We start from the raw sequence: 8186 nt of genomic DNA on the forward strand, positions 1-8186 counted from the left end.
TTCCTCTTATTATTATTTGACAACTTCTCATTGCAAATCAAACATGCAGGCAATACTTCAGCATTGGCAAGGAAAGCAAAGAGTTCAGTCCATTCTTTCTTAAAGCCTCTGCTCTCATCAGCAATCTTTGTCTTTTTGCCTTTTGAATCCATGGCCCATCACTCACACACCAGTTTGTTTACAACTCACCTGTGCTGTGTATTTGGCGTCATTCTTGAATTCGGTATTTTTAATATATTTACAACTTCATACATTTTTACAGCATAAGAATGGTTGAGTTATACTTACCATCTAAAAACCGTATTTTAAAAAAACACCAAAAAAAAATATATATTTCACGCATTTTTGCAAAAACCCCAGGGAGCCGCTTAGGGGCGTGCTAAAGAGGCGCATGCGGCTCTGGAGCCGCGGGTTGCTGACCCCTGTTTTAACCCATTCTGTGCCTGATCCCAATCCTTGGCACAGGCCAGTCTGCATTAGATTGAATGAGATTCATCCCGTAATTCATCTTGCCATGTAATTTGAGATCCTTTCAACAATGTCCTTCCTTCTTTCCATTCATAGCCTGCACAGGCGTACAAAGCTGGAATATACATAATTACAGCAAGCGGCTGTGATTCGCATGCTAACTGGCGTTCAATCCAAAGTGTGGGGATGGGTGCAATATGATTAGGCAAATATGTAATCCAATGCAATTTAATTATATGGAAGTGTGATCATGCCAAAAAGAGATGAAGAAGTAGAAGTGGAAAGGCCCCGATTTTTAGGGGGTGTTTTTTTTATTGCACAATTGGTTCAGGTTTGCGATTCTGTTTTTTTTTTACATTTAGTCACCTACTACTTTTTTTCAGCCAAGCTCTCACTTGTGCACATTATTTTATCTCCTGTGGCATGATAGTAAAATGGCCACTCCCTGCAATGGATGAAAAATGGGTGGATTTTTTATTTTTTTTTTGCTTGATTTACATTTCACAAATGCAATGTTGAGCAGAATACCACGATCAGACTACTGGGGCTGTACAGACCATATTATTGTCAAGAACATTTTGACTTGACTTCCTCTTTAATTTCTCATTAAACTCATTAATTTCTTTAATGTGTCATTATTAGTGCACTAAGTAGGGGAGTAATCCAGAAGGAATTAAAAGTAATTAAGTACAAATTGTTTTTAATATTATTGTATTTGGATTATGTTTTCAACCCAATTTTTTTAAACTATCCCTTGCAATAAAGTTGAGGAAGAAGACCTCATAATGTGAAAATACTTTCATACGATTTCAAATCTCATAATGACAGAAAATGTAAAAAGGTGGTCAGAAAAGGGTTGCAAAAAAACCTAAGTGGCAGAAAGACTACAGCCTCATGCTGTAACAAATGAGTTCATATTGCAGCGCTGCGCTGTGATGCGGCCATTTTTCATGAATGCTGCGATTTATCAATACGGGCGCTGAGATGGTCATAGCAGGGGATTTTGATTAAAGTCATTAGATATCAGACATTAGCGGCGTGATTATTCATACAGCTGGGATTGGATTTCTTCGTCATTTATTTTATTTTATTTTTTAACTTTCTTCCCTGCTGATTTTTCTCAGTGAAACTCTAGTCATGGTGAGGATCTACTCAGCACCTCAGCAGGTGGACATTTTTTTGTGAAATGGGCTCTATGCATAGGCTCCACCCTCAATCATCTACTTTTGGAATCTGTATTATTTCTGGGCCAACCGTTTTGAAAGACAATGCATTTGGACTTTGGTGCAACTGTGACCATGATTTTCAGATGGGCGCTGTTTGTTTGTCAATGCATCACTTCAACTTTGGTGGCTGTAGCCGAGGTTCCAACCCAGAGCATCGGGACTTCAAAGGAGATGTACGATCCACTGATCCACCATATTGCCAGTGTAGTGGTTAGTTTACATTTATTTATTTGACATTGTTGCTTTCCTGAGGGTCACAGAAGAGAAAGCTTATTCCACTCTCATTGGCCCTAGTTAAGACAGCTCGATAAAACACCTTCTGCTTGTTCGGTTTCTACTATTATTTAGTAGATTACCGTTTCCTAAATACAAGGAAATGGCCCCTAGTCTTTTTTTATGTCTTCTCCCTCACTTAGCAATCCCATTTAGCAGAATTCTGGCTATTCTTCTCACACAGACAAACACACAGGGTATTGATTGAGGATGCCATTATTTGCTGCTGTTTGATCTGTTTGGCTGCGAGGAAAAGGCGGGCAGGGATTTTCAGGAGGCTCTTAGTTGATTGTAAAATCACCTTCATCTCTAACAAATATTCTAGCACAGGCGAGGGTGGGTGGGCAAAAGTCAATAATGAGGCTTATAGGATGATGGGGAAAAACAAACAGTATATTGTGAAAAGACTGTTTTTTGGCCAGTAATTATTTAATTATTTTCTTCTCATTTTTATCTCTACAGATTCATATTGGTTTTTTTTCCTTGCATTGAATATATTTTATACAACCATATTTATCACCACAATTTACACTGTTTGTGACATAAATGTGTTCCTGATTGGTTTCAGCAACACTAAAGTATAACATGTTCATTCTTCAGGCCCTACAGTGAATATTTTGAATGTAAACTTAAAAAAAAGGAATATGAAGAGCCATCACTATCATGTATATTCAAAGAGGATCATTTCCTATGGAATAAGACATAACTCTCCTGAGGGGAAGAGATTATCACCTTCCCTCCTATTGTTGTCTTGTCCCCCCTTGGAAAATGCTCTTGTTGAGACAGTGACAGGATTAACTTGCATGCGCAATCTTCGGACACTGAGCCGCAATTTACTTTCAAAGAGGGAAATGCCGGATTAAAAAAATGATTCCACAGTGGGGCTGTCTTTGTTTCTATTGTTCAATTTGATACCACTCTATTTAAAAGTTTGTAAGGGAACTGGACCGCTCACTGCCTTAGTTGGCCATTCAGACTACGATAAAACGAATAAACCATCTCAAATATTAAACCTGTAAGATTGGTGTTAGCCCCAAATTTAATGACTCTTTCAGCTAGATCATGGAGTGAGTAAAAAACATTATGACAGTGCAAGCTGACCTTAAATCATGAAGGGAAAAAAGCTATGAGTGCTCTGTTTGGAGTCCAACAGACATAAAATAGCATTTTTGTCTACGACAGCATATACACTTTGTATCTGCTCGGTAAATCCAGCCTGTTTTAAACCCTGGCTGTCAGATTATGGCACCCTTTAGCGTTAGAGACTGTGAGACGACAGTGTTTTGTGTTTCTTTAAGCCACAGCCAATTTTGCAAGGCAACTGGATTCGCCAGATTATAGCCGTATAAATATGTAAACCCATGCCCACACCAAGCAGTGTCCTCGAGATGAAGCGGCAATGGAGTTCAGAAAGGGAACCCGGTGAGCGTTTGAATGGATGCCGTAATGTCAGGCTAACATGAGCCATCCTTTCAAACCCAGCAGGCAAAAAAAATGGATTGGATTGGTTTACAGTGAATAGTGGGACCGTTCCAAACACTGCATTGTGATGGAGCCAATGTGACAGACAGAAAGGACCATTCCTTTTGTATACATTGGATGGACAGATCTTTGTGGCACGAAAGCCTTGTATCATCGTTCCATTAGTATTGTGCCCCTCCCAAATATATGTCCTGATTTGGGGACCAAAGGTTGTATTCGGGCTTCGAGTTCAATCATTGAGTCTAATAAAAATTTCCCTCAGCTATCACAGAGCTTCACACACCACAGTCCTGAAGCGTCACTCAATTCCATGATATACAAGTACATTTACATTACAGTAACTAAATATCGTGGGAAATTAAATTTATTTCAGCAGTTCCATTCAAAGATTGAGATGGATAGAGATTCATTACACAATATTTTATGGTTTTATTCTTTTACAATTTGATGATTTTAATTTACAGTTGACGCAGAACAGAAATTCAACATCGAGAAATTATTTTTGTAAGAAATAATACAATTAAATACAAATTGAGTAATAATCAGCCTTTTGAAGAATATTTTCCCATGTCTTTTATAACATGACCTTCCCTTTTGAATTAAAGAAAAAAAAATCTAATTTATCGATAGACAATACATACTAATCCATAGTATTTCCTCCTAATCTGGTATGTGTAACAAATGAATAAAATATGACAAAATGCTTGATCCCGAACACTGAAAGATCCAGTTTTATGATATTAAATGAGATAATCTCACATTATTATAATACAGTTTGCAGAGGTTGTCTTTACGGGTGACGATGCGAGATTACATCATCATCAACAATGTGATTGAACTGAAATTAAATCTGAATTGATAGTTCATTAATAACAGTATAATAAATTTGTTTTCTCCATGTTTTTCTCAACTAAACTCTATAAAAACAGGCTGCTGAATCAATTTGATCCTCAGTGAGGAGAACGGTGCTCCCAGGCTAGAACGTGTAAATGCAACTCTGATACAAGCCATCTGTGCTCCAATCATCAAGTGACTTGCTAGAATTCACGTGAAGCCTCGCTACCTCTAGAGGCCATGTTTTTACATTCTGTTCTTCCAAACGATACATCACTAACTTTGGCTTGGTGCCATCACTAAAGGGGTTATGTTTAGTTTTGCATTTTTAGCTTCCTAAATTATTGTGAGATGTTTTTCATCTTTGGTTTAAAAGATGCTGGCTCCAGCAGTTGCTTGTTTGAGCAATTCTGAAAAATGTTTTTCACATCTAACTAATGTTTAGTGTAGTCCTTTACTGCTTCTCTCTACCTCCTGCCATCTTCATTTTCCCTATTACTGCACTGCTGCTCGATAAAGCTTTTAAATGTTTGTTTATTCGTACCAAGGAGAAAGCAGGCTGTTAGTGTTTTTCTGCTCTGTATCTTATTAGACACCAAGTAGCTGCAGTTGTGACACTAAAAATGTCCTCAGATGTAAATAATGTGTAACTAAAAAAAAACAATAGTGTTCACAGCAAAGCTGGCACAGTCTGAAATAATAATGAGCGAAAATGTATTTAATCAACGTCACTGTGTGAGTGGCAGCCTGTTTTAATGGTTTCTCCTCATTGTGAGCTTTTCACAATTTTTTTACTTTATTAATAGTTTTAAAACTCGTTTTTTTTTTACACATTTTGAATATGGACATGCAATTTGTAGAGGCACAGAGCCATGGCCCCTTTGTACAGTCAGGATCTAGTCTTAGCACTCAATGTTAGCACTTAGCGCTAACACTATGACAGCTTCCGTAGTGAAGCCCGACATTCCTCGTGAGCTAAAGAGAAGAACAACTGAGTAAACTATATCAGCTGCGATAGGCTTATAGCACCCCAAACAGAAAATATGGCAAAGGATAGATGAATTGCTAGGCCCGGCGTGATGTCTGGCTTTTATTTTAATTTTGGATCCCATTATAATGCAAGCCTTGGTTCAAACTCTAGTTAGTTGAAAATACAGTTGTTAGACCCCGTTAAAAGTAGGCCATGCAGCCGGCGGCAGACGGGCCTTGTACATATAGACAACATTGTAACTGAGTCTACTCAGCAAACAGGGTTGCATAAAGCAAAGTCAAATCAAGGTCTCTTAAAACAAGCCTATGCAGCAAATGGAAGTAGAACGTGACTCAGGTACTCTTGTCGTCATTAGAAAATGGTCCACTCGGCAAAAAATGAAAGAAAGTAGGGGTTTTCCAAGGCAGCCCCACTCCCAAACCGTCTGTCAGATTGGCTATTGAAGAATATGTTTGCCTAAGGAAAATTGGTCCTAATTGCTCAGCTCTGTATGAAAATCACTTCTTACTCTTCTCCAGTAGCAACTGGTCTTGTTCCTGTCCAAGACTGGAAAAAAAGAATTTGAGGGCTTACATGACACAAAAACATCCCCAGGCGCTTTTGCAGAAGTCAAGAGTAAACTGGAGGGGCATACAGAATAACAAAAGCTGTCAGGGAAGAAGTTATTTCCCAGTTTGACCCTGCCTGCAGCCAGACGGATGTGTAAAGTTGGACCGCTACTTGAAGCAAGACAAAGTAATTTTCTTTCAAAGTATTCGGTTCTTGTGCAAACTGTAATGTGAGGATGTATGCAAATGACTTAAGTTCTCTTCAGAACGTGTGGCTTTCGGATAAAGACGCACGCAGATTAAGTAGGGAGTAGGGTATTACAAAGAATTGATGTCTCATTTGGTGGGAAAAAAAACAATCAAGGAAAATATAAACGTTTCAACAAAGGGTAACACATTAAAGCAAAGCGTCTTATCACTTGTCGTTTTTTTTATCAGCAAAGTTGCACAAAGAAAGAAAAAGATTCGGTGCTTCAGAGCAATAAATTGCCTGCTGCAATATTCAACGTTTTGCTTTGTCTCATGCATTCTGCTCTGTGATTTAGCCTTGTCCAGTTTATTGGTCATGAACAAAAGTGGAAACGTATTCTTGTGTGGGTTTAATCCTGCAAAGCTATGTATCGCAATCCTGCAACATGCTGCAGCCCTTGGATGACTCTTTGTTTGGAAGTTCAACTTTCAGAAATAATAAATAACAAATGGCATGGATCGTGTAAGATTCTAATAATCATTAGACCAATCTCTTTCAACGCTGGAACTTTTTTGTGGGCGTTGGTGAGAAATGGGCAAAAAACGTCTTTATCATCTGAGTTGGGTACAAGATGGGAAGTCGCGGAATTAAACAAAGTATGTAATGGGTGAGGATGAATTGTCTATTTATAAATGCAGGAAAAATAAAGTCGAGGGCATATATGGTCAAGGAGTTGTTCCTTTTTTTATTTCTTCAGTAAAGTTGAGATTGTTGATCAACTTTTCCCCCATTTTGGGGTTATGAGGATGTCATCTGTTCTATCAGCGAATACAATATAATTTTTAATCTTTCTAACTGTATATTGAGGTCCTCAAAGGGAGTTTTTGCTTTCCTCCATCTCCGAGTGCAGGTTTATTTGGTCTCTTAAAAAAAGCTGAGTTAATTTCTAGACTCGAGCCATGTGGAAAGTGCCGATTTGTGATTTGGCGCCATCTAACCACATTTCAGCAAGTCGGGAATGCAACTCGAGACTTGCTTCTAAGGTATTTGGGCTGAAGTCGTAATATTATGGATCTCTTGAAGTCACAACAATAAAGAGTTTGAAGCAACCCGAGCACATCGCTTCTGCTTCTAGGTTGTGTTTTACCACAGAAAACATTTTGAGTACTGGGATTTAACAAGACTCTAATTTATGTCTTTGCCCCCGGAACATGAGGCGATCCTCTGCATTAGTTTAAACTGCCATTACAACCTTTTCCCTGTTATTTGATGCCTTAATTAGATGAAACTAAATTTAGAAAACTTGGTGTTAGTAATTTCTTGTGCCAGGACAAGTGGAGGAATGTGAGAATATCTCTAAAATGATAGAAAGATGCAAAAAGCTACTTTGATGATGCCATTGTGTATTTCTGAAATACTCTTCTCTGCTGTATACTGCATGAGGTCTTTTTTGAAAACGAAAACTACGGTATTTCTTGCTTATTGATTATGTGAAGCAATACACGATATTAACATATGATACACAATACTGAAATGACAAATTAGCTACACAGCGGTCAGATTTTTTTATTTTATTTTTTTCTTTAATCAGGAATGCAAATAAACATTTTTGGGGCCAATTCCAAATCTGCAACAGGATTTTGTTTTTTTTCTGAATCGTTACGCATTACTTTCTACCTTGGGTATGTACCTCTTACTTAAGTAATTATTTGGAGCATTACTAATTATTTTCACTCAACACGCCACCGGTGAATTTGTGGCTCCAAGTTTCAGCGGTGTTTTGACCATGGCAATTAATTACTTGATCGGGAGAACAGATGTCCGCTATTAAGGTGTCGAACCTTTTGGCTGAGCAGTTTGTGTTGTTTGTGTTTGTGTACACACACAGTTAGTCTTACTGTGACTAACATCCTCCTTCTTATTATTCACCCACATGCAGATTAAATCATAATTGGAGTCAATGACTCACGTCTGGAGTCTTTAATAGCTCTACTGGGACATTCTTTTGGACATCACAACACACGCACGTCCAGGCACACACACACACACACACACACAAAAGGGATGTGTAAAGCTACGGACTCATCAACGCCACAATGCACAGTGGTGGCACAAAGATAAGTGACACTGCGAGACATTTATTCCAATAATAGTATTGTTGTTGTGATAGTTGT

Source organism: Syngnathus typhle, linkage group LG1 (assembly GCF_033458585.1).
Source record: "Syngnathus typhle isolate RoL2023-S1 ecotype Sweden linkage group LG1, RoL_Styp_1.0, whole genome shotgun sequence".
NCBI classification, from domain to species: domain Eukaryota; kingdom Metazoa; phylum Chordata; class Actinopteri; order Syngnathiformes; family Syngnathidae; genus Syngnathus; species Syngnathus typhle.